Raw genomic sequence first — 22,925 nt, 5'->3', positions numbered from 1 at the left:
GTAAGTGGCCTCAGCCAGCAGCAAAAGGGCCCTGGTGTGGTGTAGGTGGCCTCAGCCAGCAGCCACAGGCCCTGGTGTGGTGTAAGTGGCCTCAGCCAGCAGCCACAGGCCCTGGTGTGGTGTAAGTGGCCTCAGCCAGCAGCCACAGGCCCTGGTGTGGTGTAAGTGGCCTCAGCCAGTGCCACAGGCCCTGGTGTGGTGTAAGTGGCCTGAGCAAGAGCCACAGGCCCTGGTGTGGTGTAAGTGGCCTGAGCAAGAGCCACAGACCCTGGTGTGGTGTAATTGGCCTCAATAGCAACTAATGCCCTGGTGTTGTGTAGGTGGCCTCAGCCAGCAGCCACAGGCCCTGGTGTGGTGTAAGTGGCCTCAGCCAGCAGCCACAGGCCCTGGTGTGGTGTAAGTGGCCTCAGCCAGAGCCACAGGCCCTGGTGTGGTGTAAGTGGCCTCAGCCAGTGCCACAGGCCCTGGTGTGGTGTAAGTGGCCTGAGCAAGAGCCACAGACCCTGGTGTGGTGTAATTGGCCTCAGCCAGCAGCCACAGGCCCTGGTGTGGTGTAAGTGGCCTCAGCCAGCAGCCACAGGCCCTGGTGTGGTGTAAGTGGCCTGAGCAAGAGCCACAGGCCCTGGTGTGGTGTAAGTGGCCTGAGCAAGAGCCACAGGCCCTGGTGTGGTGTAAGTGGCCTGAGCAAGAGCCACAGGCCCTGGTGTGGTGTAAGTGGCCTCAGCCAGCAGCCACAGGCCCTGGTGTGGTGTAAGTAGCCTCAGCCAGAAGCCACAGGCACTGGTGTGGTGTAAGTGGCCTCAGCCAGCAGCAAAAGGGCCCTGGTGTGGTGTAAGTCGCCTCAGCCAGCAGCCACAGGCCCTGGTGTGGTGTAGGTGGCCTCAGCCAGCAGCCACAGGCCCTGGTGTGGTGTAAGTGGCCTCAGCCAGTGCCACAGGCCCTGGTGTGGTGTAAGTGGCCTGAGCAAGAGCCACAGACCCTGGTGTGGTGTAATTGGCCTCAATAGCAACTAAGGCCCTGGTGTGGTGTATGTGGCCTCAGGCAGCAGCCACAGGCCCTGTTGTGATGTAACTTGCCTGAGCAAGAGCCACAGACCCTGGTGTGGTGTAATTGGCCTCAATAGCAACTAATGCCCTGGTGTGGTGTAGGTGGCCTCAGCCAGCAGCCACAGGCCCTGGTGTGGTGTAAGTGGCCTCAGCCAGCAGCCACAGGCCCTGGTGTGGTGTAAGTGGCCTCAGCCAGAGCCACAGGCCCTGATGTGGTGTAAGTGGCCCCAGCCGGTCACTCAGGCCCTGGTGTGGTGTAGGTGGCATCAGCTAGCAGCACAAGACATTGGAAAAGAGCCAAAAGCAATGTCGTTAATGTGCCCTCATTAATGGGGAGCTGCTTTTGGTCTTTTAATACACCCCTTCTCTGGATCAAAAGCGGTTCAATGACATGAAAATGAAAGGCTTACAGCACCAGGTATTCCCAGGCAGTCTCCCATCCAAGTACTAACCAAGCCCAGCCCTGCTTAGCTTCCGAGATCAGACGAGGTCGGGCGTGCTCAGGGTGGTATGGCCGTAAGCTGCTGGCCCCAGCACAATGTCTCAATTTATGGATTCAAGTGATTAGGTGGCAAGTACCTGAAGTTACGAAGACAATCCTATAACCATACCTGCATGTTTGCATAATACCCTAACCCAAAGGCTCAGTTTGGCATTTATCCAACAGCACAGGCCCTGGATTGTTGAAGATGGCCTCAAGAACCAGCACAGGACCTGGTGTGTTTTACATGGCCACAGCAAGCAGCACAGGGCCTGGTTTGGTGAAGATGGCCTCAGCAAGCAGCCACAGGCCCTGGTTTGGTGTAAGTGGCCTCAGCCAGCAGCCACTGGCCCTGGTGTGGTGTAAGTGGCCTCAGCCAGCAGCCACAGGCCCTGGTGTGGTCTAAGTGGCCTCAGCCAGTGCCACAGGCCCTGGTGTGGTGTAAGTGGCCTGAGCAAGAGCCACAGGCCCTGGTGTGGTGTAAGTGGCCTCAGCCAGCAGCCACAGGCCCTGGTGTGGTGTAAGTGGCCTGAGCAAGTGCCACAGGCCCTGGTGTGGTGTAAGTGGCCTAAGCCAGAGCCACAGGCCCTGGTGTGGTGTAAGTGGCCTCAATAGCAAATAAGGCCCTGGTGTGGTGTAAGTGGCCTGAGCAAGAACCACAGGGCCTGGTTTGGTGAAGATGGCCTCGGCCAGAAGCGCAGGGCCTGGTGTGATGTGAGTGGCCTGAGCAAGAGCCACAGGCCCTGGTGTGGTGTAAGTGGCCTCAGCCAGCAGCCACAGGCCCTGGTGTGGTGTAAGTCGCCTCAGCCAGAATCCACAGCCACTGGTGTGGTGTAAGTGGCCTCAGCCAGCAGCCACAGGCCCTGGTGTGGTGTAAGTGGCCTCAGCCAGCAGCCACAGGCCCTGGTGTGGTGTAAGTCGCCTCAGCCAGAATCCACAGCCACTGGTGTGGTGTAAGTGGCCTCAGCCAGCAGCCACAGGCCCTGGTGTGGTGTAAGTGGCCTCAGCCAGTGCCACAGGCCCTGGTGTGGTGTAAGTGGCCTGAGCAAGAACCACAGGGCCTGGTTTGGTGAAGATGGCCTCGGCCAGAAGCGCAGGGCCTGGTGTGATGTGAGTGGCCTGAGCAAGAGCCACAGGCCCTGGTGTGGTGTAAGTGGCCTCAGCCAGCAGCCACAGGCCCTGGTGTGGTGTAAGTCGCCTCAGCCAGAATCCACAGCCACTGGTGTGGTGTAAGTGGCCTCAGCCAGCAGCCACAGGCCCTGGTGTGGTGTAAGTGGCCTCAGCCAGTGCCACAGGCCCTGGTGTGGTGTAAGTGGCCTGAGCAAGAGCCACAGACCCTGGTGTGGTGTAATTGGCCTCAGCCAGCAGCCACAGACCCTGGTGTGGTGTAATTGGCCTCAATAGCAACTAATGCCCTGGTGTGGTGTAGGTGGCCTCAGCCAGCAGCCACAGGCCCTGGTGTGGTGTAAGTGGCCTCAGCCAGCAGCCACAGGCCCTGGTGTGGTGTAAGTGGCCTCAGCCAGAGCCACAGGCCCTGATGTGGTGTAAGTGGCCCCAGCCGGTCACTCAGGCCCTTGTGTGGTGTAGGTTGCATCAGCTAGCAGCACAAGACATTGGAAAAGAGCCAAAAGCAGTGTCGTTAATGTGCCCTCATTAATGGGCAGCTGCTTTTGGTCTTTTAATACACCCCTTCTCTGGATCAAAAGCGGTTCAATGACATGAAAATGAAAGGCTTACAGGACCAGGTATTCCCAGGCAGTCTCCCATCCAAGTACTAACCAAGCCCAGCCCTGCTTAGCTTCCGAGATCAGACGAGGTCGGGCGTGCTCAGGGTGGTATGGCCGTAAGCTGCTGGCTCCAGCACAATGTCTCAATTTATGGATTCAAGTGATTAGGTGGCAAGTACCTGAAGTTACGAAGACAATCCTATAACCATACCTGCATGTTTGCATAATACCCTAACCCAAAGGCTCAGTTTGGCATTTATCCAACAGCACAGGCCCTGGATTGTTGAAGATGGCCTCAGGAACCAGCACAGGGCCTGGTGTGTTGTACATGGCCACAGCAAGCAGCACAGGGCCTGGTTTGGTGAAGATGGCCTCGGCCAGAAGCGCAGGGCCTGGTGTGATGTGAGTGGCCTGAGCAAGAGCAACAGGCCTTGGTGTGGTGTAAGTGGCCTCAGCCAGCAGCCACAGGCCCTGGTGTGGTGTAAGTCGCCTCAGCCAGAAGCCACAGGCACTGGTGTGGTGTAAGTGGCCTCAGCCAGCAGCAAAAGGGCCCTGGTGTGGTGTAAGTGGCCTCAGCCAGCAGCCACAGGCCCTGGTGTGGTGTAGGTGGCCTCAGCCAGCAGCCACAGGCCCTGGTGTGGTGTAAGTGGCCTCAGCCAGCAGCCACAGGCCCTGGTGTGGTGTAAGTGGCCTCAGCCAGCAGCCACAGGCCCTGGTGTGGTGTAAGTGGCCTCAGCCAGTGCCACAGGCCCTGGTGTGGTGTAAGTGGCCTGAGCAAGAGCCACAGACCCTGGTGTGGTGTAATTGGCCTCAGCCAGCAGCCACAGGCCCTGGTGTGGTGTAAGTCGCCTCAGCTAGAAGACACAGGCACTGGTGTGGTGTAAGTGGCCTCAGCCAGCAGCAAAAGGGCCCTGGTGTGGTGTAAGTGGCCTCAGCCAGCAGCCACAGGCCCTGGTGTGGTGTAGGTGGCCTCAGCCAGCAGCCACAGGCCCTGGTGTGGTGTAAGTGGCCTCAGCCAGCAGCCACAGGCCCTGGTGTGGTGTAAGTGGCCTCAGCCAGCAGCCACAGGCCCTGGTGTGGTGTAAGTGGCCTCAGCCAGTGCCACAGGCCCTGGTGTGGTGTAAGTGGCCTGAGCAAGAGCCACAGACCCTGGTGTGGTGTAATTGGCCTCAGCCAGCAGCCACAGGCCCTGGTGTGGTGTAAGTCGCCTCAGCTAGAAGACACAGGCACTGGTGTGGTGTAAGTGGCCTCAGCCAGCAGCAAAAGGGCCCTGGTGTGGTGTAAGTCGCCTCAGCCAGCAGCCACAGGCCCTGGTGTGGTGTAGGTGGCCTCAGCCAGCAGCCACACGCCCTGGTGTGGTGTAAGTGGCCTCAGCCAGCAGCCACAGGCCCTGGTGTGGTGTAAGTGGCCTCAGCCAGCAGCCACAGGCCCTGGTGTGGTGTAAGTGGCCTGAGCAAGAGCCACAGGCCCTGGTGTGGTGTAAGTGGCCTGAGCAAGAGCCACAGACCCTGGTGTGGTGTAATTGGCCTCAATAGCAACTAATGCCCTGGTGTGGTGTATGTGGCCTCAGGCAGCAGCCACAGGCCCTGTTGTGATGTAACTTGCCTGAGCAAGAGCCACAGACCCTGGTGTGGTGTAATTGGCCTCAATAGCAACTAATGCCCTGGTGTGGTGTAGGTGGCCTCAGCCAGCAGCCACAGGCCCTGGTGTGGTGTAAGTGGCCTCAGCCAGCAGCCACAGGCCCTGGTGTGGTGTAAGTGGCCTCAGCCAGAGCCACAGGCCCTGATGTGGTGTAAGTGGCCCCAGCCGGTCACTCAGGCCCTTGTGTGGTGTAGGTTGCATCAGCTAGCAGCACAAGACATTGGAAAAGAGCCAAAAGCAGTGTCGTTAATGTGCCCTCATTAATGGGCAGCTGCTTTTGGTCTTTTAATACACCCCTTCTCTGGATCAAAAGCGGTTCAATGACATGAAAATGAAGGGCTTACAGCACCAGGTATTCCCAGGCAGTCTCCCATCCAAGTACTAACCAAGCCCAGCCCTGCTTAGCTTCCGAGATCAGACGAGGTCGGGCGTGCTCAGGGTGGTATGGCCGTAAGCTGCTGGCCCCAGCACAATGTCGCAATTTATGGATTCAAGTGATTAGGTGGCAAGTACCTGAAGTTACGAAGACAATCCTATAACCATACCTGCATGTTTGCATAATACCCTAACCCAAAGGCTCAGTTTGGCATTTATCCAACAGCACAGGCCCTGGATTGTTGAAGATGGCCTCAAGAACCAGCACAGGACCTGGTGTGTTTTACATGGCCACAGCAAGCAGCACAGGGCCTGGTTTGGTGAAGATGGCCTCAGCAAGCAGCCACAGGCCCTGGTTTGGTGTAAGTGGCCTCAGCCAGCAGCCACAGGCCCTGGTGTGGTCTAAGTGGCCTCAGTCAGTGCCACAGGCCCTGGTGTGGTGTAAGTGGCCTGAGCAAGAGCCACAGGCCCTGGTGTGGTGAAGATGGCCTTGGCCAGCAGCAAAAGGGCCCTGGTGTGGTCTAAGTGGCCTCAGCCAGCAGCCACAGGCCCTGGTGTGGTGTAGGTGGCCTCAGCCAGCAGCCACAGGCCCTGGTGTGGTGTAAGTGGCCTCAGCCAGCAGCCACAGGCCCTGGTGTGGTGTAAGTGGCCTCAGCCAGCAGCCACAGGCCCTGGTGTGGTGTAAGTGGCCTCAGCCAGTGCCACAGGCCCTGGTGTGGTGTAAGTGGCCTGAGCAAGAGCCACAGACCCTGGTGTGGTGTAATTGGCCTCAGCCAGCAGCCACAGGCCCTGGTGTGGTGTAAGTCGCCTCAGCCAGAAGCCACAGGCACTGGTGTGGTGTAAGTGGCCTCAGCCAGCAGCAAAAGGGCCCTGGTGTGGTGTAGGTGGCCTCAGCCAGCAGCCACAGGCCCTGGTGTGGTGTAAGTGGCCTCAGCCAGCAGCCACAGGCCCTGGTGTGGTGTAAGTGGCCTCAGCCAGTGCCACAGGCCCTGGTGTGGTGTAAGTGGCCTGAGCAAGAGCCACAGGCCCTGGTGTGGTGTAAGTGGCCTGAGCAAGAGCCACAGACCCTGGTGTGGTGTAATTGGCCTCAATAGCAACTAATGCCCTGGTGTTGTGTAGGTGGCCTCAGCCAGCAGCCACAGGCCCTGGTGTGGTGTAAGTGGCCTCAGCCAGCAGCCACAGGCCCTGGTGTGGTGTAAGTGGCCTCAGCCAGAGCCACAGGCCCTGGTGTGGTGTAAGTGGCCTCAGCCAGTGCCACAGGCCCTGGTGTGGTGTAAGTGGCCTGAGCAAGAGCCACAGACCCTGGTGTGGTGTAATTGGCCTCAGCCAGCAGCCACAGGCCCTGGTGTGGTGTAAGTGGCCTCAGCCAGCAGCCACAGGCCCTGGTGTGGTGTAAGTGGCCTGAGCAAGAGCCACAGGCCCTGGTGTGGTGTAAGTGGCCTGAGCAAGAGCCACAGGCCCTGGTGTGGTGTAAGTGGCCTGAGCAAGAGCCACAGGCCCTGGTGTGGTGTAAGTGGCCTGAGCAAGAGCCACAGGCCCTGGTGTGGTGTAAGTGGCCTCAGCCAGCAGCCACAGGCCCTGGTGTGGTGTAAGTAGCCTCAGCCAGAAGCCACAGGCACTGGTGTGGTGTAAGTGGCCTCAGCCAGCAGCAAAAGGGCCCTGGTGTGGTGTAAGTCGCCTCAGCCAGCAGCCACAGGCCCTGGTGTGGTGTAGGTGGCCTCAGCCAGCAGCCACAGGCCCTGGTGTGGTGTAAGTCGCCTGAGCAAGAGCCACAGACCCTGGTGTGGTGTAATTGGCCTCAATAGCAACTAAGGCCCTGGTGTGGTGTATGTGGCCTCAGGCAGCAGCCACAGGCCCTGTTGTGATGTAACTTGCCTGAGCAAGAGCCACAGACCCTGGTGTGGTGTAATTGGCCTCAATAGCAACTAATGCCCTGGTGTGGTGTAGGTGGCCTCAGCCAGCAGCCACAGGCCCTGGTGTGGTGTAAGTGGCCTCAGCCAGAGCCACAGGCCCTGATGTGGTGTAAGTGGCCCCAGCCGGTCACTCAGGCCCTGGTGTGGTGTAGGTGGCATCAGCTAGCAGCACAAGACATTGGAAAAGAGCCAAAAGCAATGTCGTTAATGTGCCCTCATTAATGGGGAGCTGCTTTTGGTCTTTTAATACACCCCTTCTCTGGATCAAAAGCGGTTCAATGACATGAAAATGAAAGGCTTACAGCACCAGGTATTCCCAGGCAGTCTCCCATCCAAGTACTAACCAAGCCCAGCCCTGCTTAGCTTCCGAGATCAGACGAGGTCGGGCGTGCTCAGGGTGGTATGGCCGTAAGCTGCTGGCCCCAGCACAATGTCTCAATTTATGGATTCAAGTGATTAGGTGGCAAGTACCTGAAGTTACGAAGACAATCCTATAACCATACCTGCATGTTTGCATAATACCCTAACCCAAAGGCTCAGTTTGGCATTTATCCAACAGCACAGGCCCTGGATTGTTGAAGATGGCCTCAAGAACCAGCACAGGACCTGGTGTGTTTTACATGGCCACAGCAAGCAGCACAGGGCCTGGTTTGGTGAAGATGGCCTCAGCAAGCAGCCACAGGCCCTGGTTTGGTGTAAGTGGCCTCAGCCAGCAGCCACAGGCCCTGGTGTGGTCTAAGTGGCCTCAGCCAGTGCCACAGGCCCTGGTGTGGTGTAAGTGGCCTGAGCAAGAGCCACAGGCCCTGGTGTGGTGTAAGTGGCCTCAGCCAGCAGCCACAGGCCCTGGTGTGGTGTAAGTGGCCTGAGCAAGTGCCACAGGCCCTGGTGTGGTGTAAGTGGCCTAAGCCAGAGCCACAGGCCCTGGTGTGGTGTAAGTGGCCTCAATAGCAAATAAGGCCCTGGTGTGGTGTAAGTGGCCTGAGCAAGAACCACAGGGCCTGGTTTGGTGAAGATGGCCTCGGCCAGAAGCGCAGGGCCTGGTGTGATGTGAGTGGCCTGAGCAAGAGCCACAGGCCCTGGTGTGGTGTAAGTGGCCTCAGCCAGCAGCCACAGGCCCTGGTGTGGTGTAAGTCGCCTCAGCCAGAATCCACAGCCACTGGTGTGGTGTAAGTGGCCTCAGCCAGCAGCCACAGGCCCTGGTGTGGTGTAAGTGGCCTCAGCCAGTGCCACAGGCCCTGGTGTGGTGTAAGTGGCCTGAGCAAGAGCCACAGACCCTGGTGTGGTGTAATTGGCCTCAGCCAGCAGCCACAGGCCCTGGTGTGGTGTAAGTGGCCTCAGCCAGAAGCCACAGGCACTGGTGTGGTGTAAGTGGCCTCAGCCAGCAGCCACAGGCCCTGGTGTGGTGTAAGTCGCCTCAGCCAGAAGCCACAGGCACTGGTGTGGTGTAAGTGGCCTCAGCCAGCAGCAAAAGGGCCCTGGTGTGGTGTAAGTGGCCTCAGCCAGCAGCCACAGGCCCTGGTGTGGTGTAGGTGGCCTCAGCCAGCAGCCACAGGCCCTGGTGTGGTGTAAGTGGCCTCAGCCAGCAGCCACAGGCCCTGGTGTGGTGTAAGTGGCCTGAGCAAGAGCCACAGACCCTGGTGTGGTGTAATTGGCCTCAGCCAGCAGCCACAGGCCCTGGTGTGGTGTAAGTCGCCTCAGCCAGAAGCCACAGGCACTGGTGTGGTGTAAGTGGCCTCAGCCAGCAGCAAAAGGGCCCTGGTGTGGTTTAAGTCGCCTCAGCCAGCAGCCACAGGCCCTGGTGTGGTGTAGGTGGCCTCAGCCAGCAGCCACAGGCCCTGGTGTGGTGTAAGTGGCCTCAGCCAGCAGCCACAGGCCCTGGTGTGGTGTAAGTGGCCTCAGCCAGCAGCCACAGGCCCTGGTGTGGTGTAAGTGGCCTCAGCCAGTGCCACAGGCCCTGGTGTGGTGTAAGTGGCCTGAGCAAGAGCCAGAGGCCCTGGTGTGGTGTAAGTGGCCTGAGCAAGAGCCACAGACCCTGGTGTGGTGTAATTGGCCTCAATAGCAACTAATGCCCTGGTGTGGTGTAGGTGGCCTCAGCCAGCAGCCACAGGCCCTGGTGTGGTGTAAGTGGCCTCAGCCAGCAGCCACAGGCCCTGGTGTGGTGTAAGTGGCCTCAGCCAGAGCCACAGGCCCTGATGTGGTGTAAGTGGCCCCAGCCGGTCACTCAGGCCCTTGTGTGGTGTAGGTTGCATCAGCTAGCAGCACAAGACATTGGAAAAGAGCCAAAAGCAGTGTCGTTAATGTGCCCTCATTAATGGGCAGCTGCTTTTGGTCTTTCAATACACCCCTTCTCTGGATCAAAAGCGGTTCAATGACATGAAAATGAAAGGCTTACAGCACCAGGTATTCCCAGGCAGTCTCCCATCCAAGTACTAACCAAGCCCAGCCCTGCTTAGCTTCCGAGATCAGACGAGGTCGGGCGTGCTCAGGGTGGTATGGCCGTAAGCTGCTGGCTCCAGCACAATGTCTCAATTTATGGATTCAAGTGATTAGGTGGCAAGTACCTGAAGTTACGAAGACAATCCTATAACCATACCTGCATGTTTGCATAATACCCTAACCCAAAGGCTCAGTTTGGCATTTATCCAACAGCACAGGCCCTGGATTGTTGAAGATGGCCTCAGGAACCAGCACAGGGCCTGGTGTGTTGTACATGGCCACAGCAAGCAGCACAGGGCCTGGTTTGGTGAAGATGGCCTCGGCCAGAAGCGCAGGGCCTGGTGTGATGTGAGTGGCCTGAGCAAGAGCAACAGGCCTTGGTGTGGTGTAAGTGGCCTCAACCAGCAGCCACAGGCCCTGGTGTGGTGTAAGTCGCCTCAGCCAGAAGCCACAGGCACTGGTGTGGTGTAAGTGGCCTCAGCCAGCAGCAAAAGGGCCCTGGTGTGGTGTAAGTGGCCTCAGCCAGCAGCCACAGGCCCTGGTGTGGTGTAGGTGGCCTCAGCCAGCAGCCACAGGCCCTGGTGTGGTGTAAGTGGCCTCAGCCAGCAGCCACAGGCCCTGGTGTGGTGTAAGTGGCCTCAGCCAGCAGCCACAGGCCCTGGTGTGGTGTAAGTGGCCTCAGCCAGCAGCAAAAGGGCCCTGGTGTGGTGTAAGTGGCCTCAGCCAGCAGCCACAGGCCCTGGTGTGGTGTAGGTGGCCTCAGCCAGCAGCCACAGGCCCTGGTGTGGTGTAAGTGGCCTCAGCCAGTGCCACAGGCCCTGGTGTGGTGTAAGTGGCCTGAGCAAGAGCCACAGGCCCTGGTGTGGTGTAAGTGGCCTGAGCAAGAGCCACAGACCCTGGTGTGGTGTAATTGGCCTCAATAGCAACTAATGCCCAGGTGTGGTGTAGGTGGCCTCAGCCAGCAGCCACAGGCCCTGGTGTGGTGTAAGTGGCCTCAGCCAGCAGCCACAGGCCCTGGTGTGGTGTAAGTGGCCTCAGCCAGAGCCACAGGCCCTGATGTGGTGTAAGTGGCCCCAGCCGGTCACTCAGGCCCTTGTGTGGTGTAGGTTGCATCAGCTAGCAGCACAAGACATTGGAAAAGAGCCAAAAGCAGTGTCGTTAATGTGCCCTCATTAATGGGCAGCTGCTTTTGGTCTTTTAATACACCCCTTCTCTGGATCAAAAGCGGTTCAATGACATGAAAATGAAAGGCTTACAGCACCAGGTATTCCCAGGCAGTCTCCCATCCAAGTACTAACCAAGCCCAGCCCTGCTTAGCTTCTGAGATCAGACGAGGTCGGGCGTGCTCAGGGTGGTATGGCCGTAAGCTGCTGGCTCCAGCACAATGTCTCAATTTATGGATTCAAGTGATTAGGTGGCAAGTACCTGAAGTTACGAAGACAATCCTATAACCATACCTGCATGTTTGCATAATACCCTAACCCAAAGGCTCAGTTTGGCATTTATCCAACAGCACAGGCCCTGGATTGTGGAAGATGGCCTCAGGAACCAGCACAGGGCCTGGTGTGTTGTACATGGCCACAGCAAGCAGCACAGGGCCTGGTTTGGTGAAGATGGCCTCGGCCAGAAGCGCAGGGCCTGGTGTGATGTGAGTGGCCTGAGCAAGAGCAACAGGCCTTGGTGTGGTGTAAGTGGCCTCAGCCAGCAGCCACAGGCCCTGGTGTGGTGTAAGTCGCCTCAGCCAGAAGCCACAGGCACTGGTGTGGTGTAAGTGGCCTCAGCCAGCAGCAAAAGGGCCCTGGTGTGGTGTAAGTGGCCTCAGCCAGCAGCCACAGGCCCTGGTGTGGTGTAGGTGGCCTCAGCCAGCAGCCACAGGCCCTGGTGTGGTGTAAGTGGCCTCAGCCAGCAGCCACAGGCACTGGTGTGGTGTAAGTGGCCTCAGCCAGCAGCAAAAGGGCCCTGGTGTGGTGTAAGTGGCCTCAGCCAGCAGCCACAGGCCCTGGTGTGGTGTAGGTGGCCTCAGCCAGCAGCCACAGGCCCTGGTGTGGTGTAAGTGGCCTGAGCAAGAGCCACAGGCCCTGGTGTGGTGTAAGTGGCCTCAGCCAGCAGCCACAGGCCCTGGTGTGGTGTAAGTGGCCTGAGCAAGTGCCACAGGCCCTGGTGTGGTGTAAGTGGCCTAAGCCAGAGCCACAGGCCCTGGTGTGGTGTAAGTGGCCTCAATAGCAAATAAGGCCCTGGTGTGGTGTAAGTGGCCTGAGCAAGAACCACAGGGCCTGGTTTGGTGAAGATGGCCTCGGCCAGAAGCGCAGGGCCTGGTGTGATGTGAGTGGCCTGAGCAAGAGCCACAGGCCCTGGTGTGGTGTAAGTGGCCTCAGCCAGCAGCCACAGGCCCTGGTGTGGTGTAAGTCGCCTCAGCCAGAATCCACAGCCACTGGTGTGGTGTAAGTGGCCTCAGCCAGCAGCCACAGGCCCTGGTGTGGTGTAAGTGGCCTCAGCCAGTGCCACAGGCCCTGGTGTGGTGTAAGTGGCCTGAGCAAGAGCCACAGACCCTGGTGTGGTGTAATTGGCCTCAGCCAGCAGCCACAGGCCCTGGTGTGGTGTAAGTGGCCTCAGCCAGCAGCCACAGGCCCTGGTGTGGTGTAAGTGGCCTCAGCCAGCAGCCACAGGCCCTGGTGTGGTGTAAGTGGCCTCAGCCAGCAGCAAAAGGGCCCTGGTGTGGTGTAAGTGGCCTCAGCCAGCAGCCACAGGCCCCGGTGTGGTGTAGGTGGCCTCAGCCAGCAGCCACAGGCCCTGGTGTGGTGTAAGTGGCCTCAGCCAGTGCCACAGGCCCTGGTGTGGTGTAAGTGGCCTGAGCAAGAGCCACAGGCCCTGGTGTGGTGTAAGTGGCCTGAGCAAGAGCCACAGACCCTGGTGTGGTGTAATTGGCCTCAATAGCAACTAATGCCCAGGTGTGGTGTAGGTGGCCTCAGCCAGAGCCACAGGCCCTGATGTGGTGTAAGTGGCCCCAGCCGGTCACTCAGGCCCTTGTGTGGTGTAGGTTGCATCAGCTAGCAGCACAAGACATTGGAAAAGAGCCAAAAGCAATGTCGTTAATGTGCCCTCATTAATGGGCAGCTGCTTTTGGTCTTTTAATACACCCCTTCTCTGGATCAAAAGCGGTTCAATGACATGAAAATGAAAGGCTTACAGCACCAGGTAGTCCCAGGCAGTCTCCCATCCAAGTACTAACCAAGCCCAGCCCTGCTTAGCTTCCGAGATCAGACGAGGTCGGGCGTGCTCAGGGTGGTATGGCCGTAAGCTGCTGGCCCCAGCACAATGTCTCAATTTATGGATTCAAGTGATTAGGTGGCAAGTACCTGAAGTTACGAAGACAATCCTATAACCATACCTGCATGTTTGCATAATACCCTAACCCAAAGGCTCAGTTTAGCATTTATCCAACAGCACAGGCCCTGGGTTGTTGAAGATGGCCTCAGGAACCAGCACAGGGCCTGGTGTGTTGTACATGGCCACAGCAAGCAGCACAGGGCCTGGTTTGGTGAAGATGGCCTCGGCCAGAAGCACAGGCCCTGGTGTGGTGTAAGTGGCCTGAGCAAGAGCCACAGACCCTGATGTGGTGTAATTGGCCTCAATAGCAACTAAGGCCCTGGTGTGGTGTAGGTGGCCTCAGCCAGCAGCCACAGGCCCTGGTTTGGTGTAAGTGGCCTCAGCCAGCAGCCACAGGCCCTGGTGTGGTCTAAGTGGCCTCAGTCAGTGCCACAGGCCCTGGTGTGGTGTAAGTGGCCTGAGCAAGAGCCACAGGCCCTGGTGTGGTGTAAGTGGCCTCAGCCAGCAGCCACAGGCCCTGGTGTGGTGTAAGTGGCCTGAGCAAGTGCCACAGGCCCTGGTGTGGTGTAAGTGGCCTAAGCCAGAGCCACAGGCCCTGGTGTGGTGTAAGTGGCCTCAATACCAAATAAGGCCCTGGTGTGGTGTAAGTGGCCTGAGCAAGAACCACAGGGCCTGGTTTGGTGAAGATGGCCTTGGCCAGCAGCAAAAGGGCCCTGGTGTGGTCTAAGTGGCCTCAGCCAGCAGCCACAGGCCCTGGTGTGGTGTAGGTGGCCTCAGCCAGCAGCCACAGGCCCTGGTGTGGTGTAAGTGGCCTCAGCCAGCAGCCACAGGCCCTGGTGTGGTGTAAGTGGCCTCAGCCAGCAGCCACAGGCCCTGGTGTGGTGTAAGTGGCCTCAGCCAGTGCCACAGGCCCTGGTGTGGTGTAAGTGGCCTGAGCAAGAGCCACAGACCCTGGTGTGGTGTAATTGGCCTCAGCCAGCAGCCACAGGCACTGGTGTGGTGTAAGTCGCCTCAGCCAGAAGCCACAGGCACTGGTGTGGTGTAAGTGGCCTCAGCCAGCAGCAAAAGGGCCCTGGTGTGGTGTAAGTCGCCTCAGCCAGCAGCCACAGGCCCTGGTTTGGTGAAGATGGCCTCAGCAAGCAGCCACAGGCCCTGGTTTGGTGTAAGTGGCCTCAGCCAGCAGCCACTGGCCCTGGTGTGGTGTAAGTGGCCTCAGCCAGCAGCCACAGGCCCTGGTGTGGTCTAAGTGGCCTCAGCCAGTGCCACAGGCCCTGGTGTGGTGTAAGTGGCCTGAGCAAGAGCCACAGGCCCTGGTGTGGTGTAAGTGGCCTCAGCCAGCAGCCACAGGCCCTGGTGTGGTGTAAGTGGCCTGAGCAAGTGCCACAGGCCCTGGTGTGGTGTAAGTGGCCTAAGCCAGAGCCACAGGCCCTGGTGTGGTGTAAGTGGCCTCAATAGCAAATAAGGCCCTGGTGTGGTGTAAGTGGCCTGAGCAAGAACCACAGGGCCTGGTTTGGTGAAGATGGCCTCGGCCAGAAGCGCAGGGCCTGGTGTGATGTGAGTGGCCTGAGCAAGAGCCACAGGCCCTGGTGTGGTGTAAGTGGCCTCAGCCAGCAGCCACAGGCCCTGGTGTGGTGTAAGTCGCCTCAGCCAGAATCCACAGCCACTGGTGTGGTGTAAGTGGCCTCAGCCAGCAGCCACAGGCCCTGGTGTGGTGTAAGTGGCCTCAGCCAGCAGCCACAGGCCCTGGTGTGGTGTAAGTCGCCTCAGCCAGAATCCACAGCCACTGGTGTGGTGTAAGTGGCCTCAGCCAGCAGCCACAGGCCCTGGTGTGGTGTAAGTGGCCTCAGCCAGTGCCACAGGCCCTGGTGTGGTGTAAGTGGCCTGAGCAAGAACCACAGGGCCTGGTTTGGTGAAGATGGCCTCGGCCAGAAGCGCAGGGCCTGGTGTGATGTGAGTGGCCTGAGCAAGAGCCACAGGCCCTGGTGTGGTGTAAGTGGCCTCAGCCAGCAGCCACAGGCCCTGGTGTGGTGTAAGTCGCCTCAGCCAGAATCCACAGCCACTGGTGTGGTGTAAGTGGCCTCAGCCAGCAGCCACAGGCCCTGGTGTGGTGTAAGTGGCCTCAGCCAGTGCCACAGGCCCTGGTGTGGTGTAAGTGGCCTGAGCAAGAGCCACAGACCCTGGTGTGGTGTAATTGGCCTCAGCCAGCAGCCACAGACCCTGGTGTGGTGTAATTGGCCTCAATAGCAACTAATGCCCTGGTGTGGTGTAGGTGGCCTCAGCCAGCAGCCACAGGCCCTGGTGTGGTGTAAGTGGCCTCAGCCAGCAGCCACAGGCCCTGGTGTGGTGTAAGTGGCCTCAGCCAGAGCCACAGGCCCTGATGTGGTGTAAGTGGCCCCAGCCGGTCACTCAGGCCCTTGTGTGGTGTAGGTTGCATCAGCTAGCAGCACAAGACATTGGAAAAGAGCCAAAAGCAGTGTCGTTAATGTGCCCTCATTAATGGGCAGCTGCTTTTGGTCTTTTAATACACCCCTTCTCTGGATCAAAAGCGGTTCAATGACATGAAAATGAAAGGCTTACAGGACCAGGTATTCCCAGGCAGTCTCCCATCCAAGTACTAACCAAGCCCAGCCCTGCTTAGCTTCCGAGATCAGACGAGGTCGGGCGTGCTCAGGGTGGTATGGCCGTAAGCTGCTGGCTCCAGCACAATGTCTCAATTTATGGATTCAAGTGATTAGGTGGCAAGTACCTGAAGTTACGAAGACAATCCTATAACCATACCTGCATGTTTGCATAATACCCTAACCCAAAGGCTCAGTTTGGCATTTATCCAACAGCACAGGCCCTGGATTGTTGAAGATGGCCTCAGGAACCAGCACAGGGCCTGGTGTGTTGTACATGGCCACAGCAAGCAGCACAGGGCCTGGTTTGGTGAAGATGGCCTCGGCCAGAAGCGCAGGGCCTGGTGTGATGTGAGTGGCCTGAGCAAGAGCAACAGGCCTTGGTGTGGTGTAAGTGGCCTCAGCCAGCAGCCACAGGCCCTGGTGTGGTGTAAGTCGCCTCAGCCAGAAGCCACAGGCACTGGTGTGGTGTAAGTGGCCTCAGCCAGCAGCAAAAGGGCCCTGGTGTGGTGTAAGTGGCCTCAGCCAGCAGCCACAGGCCCTGGTGTGGTGTAGGTGGCCTCAGCCAGCAGCCACAGGCCCTGGTGTGGTGTAAGTGGCCTCAGCCAGCAGCCACAGGCCCTGGTGTGGTGTAAGTGGCCTCAGCCAGCAGCCACAGGCCCTGGTGTGGTGTAAGTGGCCTCAGCCAGTGCCACAGGCCCTGGTGTGGTGTAAGTGGCCTGAGCAAGAGCCACAGACCCTGGTGTGGTGTAATTGGCCTCAGCCAGCAGCCACAGGCCCTGGTGTGGTGTAAGTCGCCTCAGCTAGAAGACACAGGCACTGGTGTGGTGTAAGTGGCCTCAGCCAGCAGCAAAAGGGCCCTGGTGTGGTGTAAGTGGCCTCAGCCAGCAGCCACAGGCCCTGGTGTGGTGTAGGTGGCCTCAGCCAGCAGCCACAGGCCCTGGTGTGGTGTAAGTGGCCTCAGCCAGCAGCCACAGGCCCTGGTGTGGTGTAAGTGGCCTCAGCCAGCAGCCACAGGCCCTGGTGTGGTGTAAGTGGCCTCAGCCAGTGCCACAGGCCCTGGTGTGGTGTAAGTGGCCTGAGCAAGAGCCACAGACCCTGGTGTGGTGTAATTGGCCTCAGCCAGCAGCCACAGGCCCTGGTGTGGTGTAAGTCGCCTCAGCTAGAAGACACAGGCACTGGTGTGGTGTAAGTGGCCTCAGCCAGCAGCAAAAGGGCCCTGGTGTGGTGTAAGTCGCCTCAGCCAGCAGCCACAGGCCCTGGTGTGGTGTAGGTGGCCTCAGCCAGCAGCCACACGCCCTGGTGTGGTGTAAGTGGCCTCAGCCAGCAGCCACAGGCCCTGGTGTGGTGTAAGTGGCCTCAGCCAGCAGCCACAGGCCCTGGTGTGGTGTAAGTGGCCTGAGCAAGAGCCACAGGCCCTGGTGTGGTGTAAGTGGCCTGAGCAAGAGCCACAGACCCTGGTGTGGTGTAATTGGCCTCAATAGCAACTAATGCCCTGGTGTGGTGTATGTGGCCTCAGGCAGCAGCCACAGGCCCTGTTGTGATGTAACTTGCCTGAGCAAGAGCCACAGACCCTGGTGTGGTGTAATTGGCCTCAATAGCAACTAATGCCCTGGTGTGGTGTAGGTGGCCTCAGCCAGCAGCCACAGGCCCTGGTGTGGTGTAAGTGGCCTCAGCCAGCAGCCACAGGCCCTGGTGTGGTGTAAGTGGCCTCAGCCAGAGCCACAGGCCCTGATGTGGTGTAAGTGGCCCCAGCCGGTCACTCAGGCCCTTGTGTGGTGTAGGTTGCATCAGCTAGCAGCACAAGACATTGGAAAAGAGCCAAAAGCAGTGTCGTTAATGTGCCCTCATTAATGGGCAGCTGCTTTTGGTCTTTTAATACACCCCTTCTCTGGATCAAAAGCGGTTCAATGACATGAAAATGAAGGGCTTACAGCACCAGGTATTCCCAGGCAGTCTCCCATCCAAGTACTAACCAAGCCCAGCCCTGCTTAGCTTCCGAGATCAGACGAGGTCGGGCGTGCTCAGGGTGGTATGGCCGTAAGCTGCTGGCCCCAGCACAATGTCGCAATTTATGGATTCAAGTGATTAGGTGGCAAGTACCTGAAGTTACGAAGACAATCCTATAACCATACCTGCATGTTTGCATAATACCCTAACCCAAAGGCTCAGTTTGGCATTTATCCAACAGCACAGGCCCTGGATTGTTGAAGATGGCCTCAAGAACCAGCACAGGACCTGGTGTGTTTTACATGGCCACAGCAAGCAGCACAGGGCCTGGTTTGGTGAAGATGGCCTCAGCAAGCAGCCACAGGCCCTGGTTTGGTGTAAGTGGCCTCAGCCAGCAGCCACAGGCCCTGGTGTGGTCTAAGTGGCCTCAGTCAGTGCCACAGGCCCTGGTGTGGTGTAAGTGGCCTGAGCAAGAGCCACAGGCCCTGGTGTGGTGAAGATGGCCTTGGCCAGCAGCAAAAGGGCCCTGGTGTGGTCTAAGTGGCCTCAGCCAGCAGCCACAGGCCCTGGTGTGGTGTAGGTGGCCTCAGCCAGCAGCCACAGGCCCTGGTGTGGTGTAAGTGGCCTCAGCCAGCAGCCACAGGCCCTGGTGTGGTGTAAGTGGCCTCAGCCAGCAGCCACAGGCCCTGGTGTGGTGTAAGTGGCCTCAGCCAGTGCCACAGGCCCTGGTGTGGTGTAAGTGGCCTGAGCAAGAGCCACAGACCCTGGTGTGGTGTAATTGGCCTCAGCCAGCAGCCACAGGCCCTGGTGTGGTGTAAGTCGCCTCAGCCAGAAGCCACAGGCACTGGTGTGGTGTAAGTGGCCTCAGCCAGCAGCAAAAGGGCCCTGGTGTGGTGTAGGTGGCCTCAGCCAGCAGCCACAGGCCCTGGTGTGGTGTAAGTGGCCTCAGCCAGCAGCCACAGGCCCTGGTGTGGTGTAAGTGGCCTCAGCCAGTGCCACAGGCCCTGGTGTGGTGTAAGTGGCCTGAGCAAGAGCCACAGGCCCTGGTGTGGTGTAAGTGGCCTGAGCAAGAGCCACAGACCCTGGTGTGGTGTAATTGGCCTCAATAGCAACTAATGCCCTGGTGTTGTGTAGGTGGCCTCAGCCAGCAGCCACAGGCCCTGGTGTGGTGTAAGTGGCCTCAGCCAGCAGCCACAGGCCCTGGTGTGGTGTAAGTGGCCTCAGCCAGAGCCACAGGCCCTGGTGTGGTGTAAGTGGCCTCAGCCAGTGCCACAGGCCCTGGTGTGGTGTAAGTGGCCTGAGCAAGAGCCACAGACCCTGGTGTGGTGTAATTGGCCTCAGCCAGCAGCCACAGGCCCTGGTGTGGTGTAAGTGGCCTCAGCCAGCAGCCACAGGCCCTGGTGTGGTGTAAGTGGCCTGAGCAAGAGCCACAGGCCCTGGTGTGGTGTAAGTGGCCTGAGCAAGAGCCACAGGCCCTGGTGTGGTGTAAGTGGCCTGAGCAAGAGCCACAGGCCCTGGTGTGGTGTAAGTGGCCTGAGCAAGAGCCACAGGCCCTGGTGTGGTGTAAGTGGCCTCAGCCAGCAGCCACAGGCCCTGGTGTGGTGTAAGTAGCCTCAGCCAGAAGCCACAGGCACTGGTGTGGTGTAAGTGGCCTCAGCCAGCAGCAAAAGGGCCCTGGTGTGGTGTAAGTCGCCTCAGCCAGCAGCCACAGGCCCTGGTGTGGTGTAGGTGGCCTCAGCCAGCAGCCACAGGCCCTGGTGTGGTGTAAGTGGCCTGAGCAAGAGCCACAGACCCTGGTGTGGTGTAATTGGCCTCAATAGCAACTAAGGCCCTGGTGTGGTGTATGTGGCCTCAGGCAGCAGCCACAGGCCCTGTTGTGATGTAACTTGCCTGAGCAAGAGCCACAGACCCTGGTGTGGTGTAATTGGCCTCAATAGCAACTAATGCCCTGGTGTGGTGTAGGTGGCCTCAGCCAGCAGCCACAGGCCCTGGTGTGGTGTAAGTGGCCTCAGCCAGCAGCCACAGGCCCTGGTGTGGTGTAAGTGGCCTCAGCCAGAGCCACAGGCCCTGATGTGGTGTAAGTGGCCCCAGCCGGTCACTCAGGCCCTGGTGTGGTGTAGGTGGCATCAGCTAGCAGCACAAGACATTGGAAAAGAGCCAAAAGCAATGTCGTTAATGTGCCCTCATTAATGGGGAGCTGCTTTTGGTCTTTTAATACACCCCTTCTCTGGATCAAAAGCGGTTCAATGACATGAAAATGAAAGGCTTACAGCACCAGGTATTCCCAGGCAGTCTCCCATCCAAGTACTAACCAAGCCCAGCCCTGCTTAGCTTCCGAGATCAGACGAGGTCGGGCGTGCTCAGGGTGGTATGGCCGTAAGCTGCTGGCCCCAGCACAATGTCTCAATTTATGGATTCAAGTGATTAGGTGGCAAGTACCTGAAGTTACGAAGACAATCCTATAACCATACCTGCATGTTTGCATAATACCCTAACCCAAAGGCTCAGTTTGGCATTTATCCAACAGCACAGGCCCTGGATTGTTGAAGATGGCCTCAAGAACCAGCACAGGACCTGGTGTGTTTTACATGGCCACAGCAAGCAGCACAGGGCCTGGTTTGGTGAAGATGGCCTCAGCAAGCAGCCACAGGCCCTGGTTTGGTGTAAGTGGCCTCAGCCAGCAGCCACAGGCCCTGGTGTGGTCTAAGTGGCCTCAGCCAGTGCCACAGGCCCTGGTGTGGTGTAAGTGGCCTGAGCAAGAGCCACAGGCCCTGGTGTGGTGTAAGTGGCCTCAGCCAGCAGCCACAGGCCCTGGTGTGGTGTAAGTGGCCTGAGCAAGTGCCACAGGCCCTGGTGTGGTGTAAGTGGCCTAAGCCAGAGCCACAGGCCCTGGTGTGGTGTAAGTGGCCTCAATAGCAAATAAGGCCCTGGTGTGGTGTAAGTGGCCTGAGCAAGAACCACAGGGCCTGGTTTGGTGAAGATGGCCTCGGCCAGAAGCGCAGGGCCTGGTGTGATGTGAGTGGCCTGAGCAAGAGCCACAGGCCCTGGTGTGGTGTAAGTGGCCTCAGCCAGCAGCCACAGGCCCTGGTGTGGTGTAAGTCGCCTCAGCCAGAATCCACAGCCACTGGTGTGGTGTAAGTGGCCTCAGCCAGCAGCCACAGGCCCTGGTGTGGTGTAAGTGGCCTCAGCCAGTGCCACAGGCCCTGGTGTGGTGTAAGTGGCCTGAGCAAGAGCCACAGACCCTGGTGTGGTGTAATTGGCCTCAGCCAGCAGCCACAGGCCCTGGTGTGGTGTAAGTGGCCTCAGCCAGAAGCCACAGGCACTGGTGTGGTGTAAGTGGCCTCAGCCAGCAGCCACAGGCCCTGGTGTGGTGTAAGTCGCCTCAGCCAGAAGCCACAGGCACTGGTGTGGTGTAAGTGGCCTCAGCCAGCAGCAAAAGGGCCCTGGTGTGGTGTAAGTGGCCTCAGCCAGCAGCCACAGGCCCTGGTGTGGTGTAGGTGGCCTCAGCCAGCAGCCACAGGCCCTGGTGTGGTGTAAGTGGCCTCAGCCAGCAGCCACAGGCCCTGGTGTGGTGTAAGTGGCCTGAGCAAGAGCCACAGACCCTGGTGTGGTGTAATTGGCCTCAGCCAGCAGCCACAGGCCCTGGTGTGGTGTAAGTCGCCTCAGCCAGAAGCCACAGGCACTGGTGTGGTGTAAGTGGCCTCAGCCAGCAGCAAAAGGGCCCTGGTGTGGTTTAAGTCGCCTCAGCCAGCAGCCACAGGCCCTGGTGTGGTGTAGGTGGCCTCAGCCAGCAGCCACAGGCCCTGGTGTGGTGTAAGTGGCCTCAGCCAGCAGCCACAGGCCCTGGTGTGGTGTAAGTGGCCTCAGCCAGCAGCCACAGGCCCTGGTGTGGTGTAAGTGGCCTCAGCCAGTGCCACAGGCCCTGGTGTGGTGTAAGTGGCCTGAGCAAGAGCCAGAGGCCCTGGTGTGGTGTAAGTGGCCTGAGCAAGAGCCACAGACCCTGGTGTGGTGTAATTGGCCTCAATAGCAACTAATGCCCTGGTGTGGTGTAGGTGGCCTCAGCCAGCAGCCACAGGCCCTGGTGTGGTGTAAGTGGCCTCAGCCAGCAGCCACAGGCCCTGGTGTGGTGTAAGTGGCCTCAGCCAGAGCCACAGGCCCTGATGTGGTGTAAGTGGCCCCAGCCGGTCACTCAGGCCCTTTTGTGGTGTAGGTTGCATCAGCTAGCAGCACAAGACATTGGAAAAGAGCCAAAAGCAGTGTCGTTAATGTGCCCTCATTAATGGGCAGCTGCTTTTGGTCTTTCAATACACCCCTTCTCTGGATCAAAAGCGGTTCAATGACATGAAAATGAAAGGCTTACAGCACCAGGTATTCCCAGGCAGTCTCCCATCCAAGTACTAACCAAGCCCAGCCCTGCTTAGCTTCCGAGATCAGACGAGGTCGGGCGTGCTCAGGGTGGTATGGCCGTAAGCTGCTGGCTCCAGCACAATGTCTCAATTTATGGATTCAAGTGATTAGGTGGCAAGTACCTGAAGTTACGAAGACAATCCTATAACCATACCTGCATGTTTGCATAATACCCTAACCCAAAGGCTCAGTTTGGCATTTATCCAACAGCACAGGCCCTGGATTGTTGAAGATGGCCTCAGGAACCAGCACAGGGCCTGGTGTGTTGTACATGGCCACAGCAAGCAGCACAGGGCCTGGTTTGGTGAAGATGGCCTCGGCCAGAAGCGCAGGGCCTGGTGTGATGTGAGTGGCCTGAGCAAGAGCAACAGGCCTTGGTGTGGTGTAAGTGGCCTCAACCAGCAGCCACAGGCCCTGGTGTGGTGTAAGTCGCCTCAGCCAGAAGCCACAGGCACTGGTGTGGTGTAAGTGGCCTCAGCCAGCAGCAAAAGGGCCCTGGTGTGGTGTAAGTGGCCTCAGCCAGCAGCCACAGGCCCTGGTGTGGTGTAGGTGGCCTCAGCCAGCAGCCACAGGCCCTGGTGTGGTGTAAGTGGCCTCAGCCAGCAGCCACAGGCCCTGGTGTGGTGTAAGTGGCCTCAGCCAGCAGCCACAGGCCCTGGTGTGGTGTAAGTGGCCTCAGCCAGCAGCAAAAGGGCCCTGGTGTGGTGTAAGTGGCCTCAGCCAGCAGCCACAGGCCCTGGTGTGGTGTAGGTGGCCTCAGCCAGCAGCCACAGGCCCTGGTGTGGTGTAAGTGGCCTCAGCCAGTGCCACAGGCCCTGGTGTGGTGTAAGTGGCCTGAGCAAGAGCCACAGGCCCTGGTGTGGTGTAAGTGGCCTGAGCAAGAGCCACAGACCCTGGTGTGGTGTAATTGGCCTCAATAGCAACTAATGCCCAGGTGTGGTGTAGGTGGCCTCAGCCAGCAGCCACAGGCCCTGGTGTGGTGTAAGTGGCCTCAGCCAGCAGCC

At 58.9% G+C, this 22,925-nt stretch overlaps 7 non-coding genes and 4 pseudogenes across 7 annotated transcripts; all 11 read right to left on the bottom strand.

The window, feature by feature from the left end:
• Nucleotides 1–1,449: 1,449 nt before the first annotated feature.
• Nucleotides 1,450–1,568, bottom strand: LOC146676282 (5S ribosomal RNA). The gene has a single exon (XR_014911204.1). It is a non-coding gene; the product is annotated as a 5S ribosomal RNA (ribosomal RNA).
• Nucleotides 1,569–3,257: 1,689 nt separating this feature from the next.
• On the bottom strand, nt 3,258–3,376 carry LOC146676281 (5S ribosomal RNA; annotated as a pseudogene).
• Nucleotides 3,377–5,232: 1,856 nt separating this feature from the next.
• On the bottom strand, nt 5,233–5,351 carry LOC146676280 (5S ribosomal RNA). The gene has a single exon (XR_014911203.1). It is a non-coding gene; the product is annotated as a 5S ribosomal RNA (ribosomal RNA).
• Nucleotides 5,352–7,478: 2,127 nt separating this feature from the next.
• LOC146676279 (5S ribosomal RNA) lies at nt 7,479–7,597 on the bottom strand. Its single transcript, XR_014911202.1, has one exon. It is a non-coding gene; the product is annotated as a 5S ribosomal RNA (ribosomal RNA).
• Nucleotides 7,598–9,568: 1,971 nt separating this feature from the next.
• LOC146676278 (5S ribosomal RNA) lies at nt 9,569–9,687 on the bottom strand. Its single transcript, XR_014911201.1, has one exon. It is a non-coding gene; the product is annotated as a 5S ribosomal RNA (ribosomal RNA).
• Nucleotides 9,688–10,868: 1,181 nt separating this feature from the next.
• Nucleotides 10,869–10,987, bottom strand: LOC146676277 (5S ribosomal RNA; annotated as a pseudogene).
• Nucleotides 10,988–12,799: 1,812 nt separating this feature from the next.
• LOC146676276 (5S ribosomal RNA) lies at nt 12,800–12,918 on the bottom strand (annotated as a pseudogene).
• A 2,598-nt stretch (nt 12,919–15,516) lies between these two features.
• LOC146676275 (5S ribosomal RNA) lies at nt 15,517–15,635 on the bottom strand (annotated as a pseudogene).
• A 1,856-nt stretch (nt 15,636–17,491) lies between these two features.
• Nucleotides 17,492–17,610, bottom strand: LOC146676274 (5S ribosomal RNA). The gene has a single exon (XR_014911200.1). It is a non-coding gene; the product is annotated as a 5S ribosomal RNA (ribosomal RNA).
• Nucleotides 17,611–19,777: 2,167 nt separating this feature from the next.
• LOC146676273 (5S ribosomal RNA) lies at nt 19,778–19,896 on the bottom strand. The gene has a single exon (XR_014911199.1). It is a non-coding gene; the product is annotated as a 5S ribosomal RNA (ribosomal RNA).
• A 1,971-nt stretch (nt 19,897–21,867) lies between these two features.
• On the bottom strand, nt 21,868–21,986 carry LOC146676272 (5S ribosomal RNA). Its single transcript, XR_014911198.1, has one exon. It is a non-coding gene; the product is annotated as a 5S ribosomal RNA (ribosomal RNA).
• Between the last annotated feature and the right edge of the window lie 939 nt (nt 21,987–22,925).

This window comes from Rhamphochromis longiceps, linkage group LG3, assembly GCF_057381845.1.
Source record: "Rhamphochromis longiceps isolate RC_006_pf linkage group LG3, R_longiceps_female_GT1.1, whole genome shotgun sequence".
Classification (NCBI taxonomy): Eukaryota; Metazoa; Chordata; class Actinopteri; order Cichliformes; family Cichlidae; genus Rhamphochromis; species Rhamphochromis longiceps.
The sequence above is the reverse complement of the archived record's forward strand: the minus strand, read 5'-3'. Positions and strand labels throughout refer to the sequence as shown.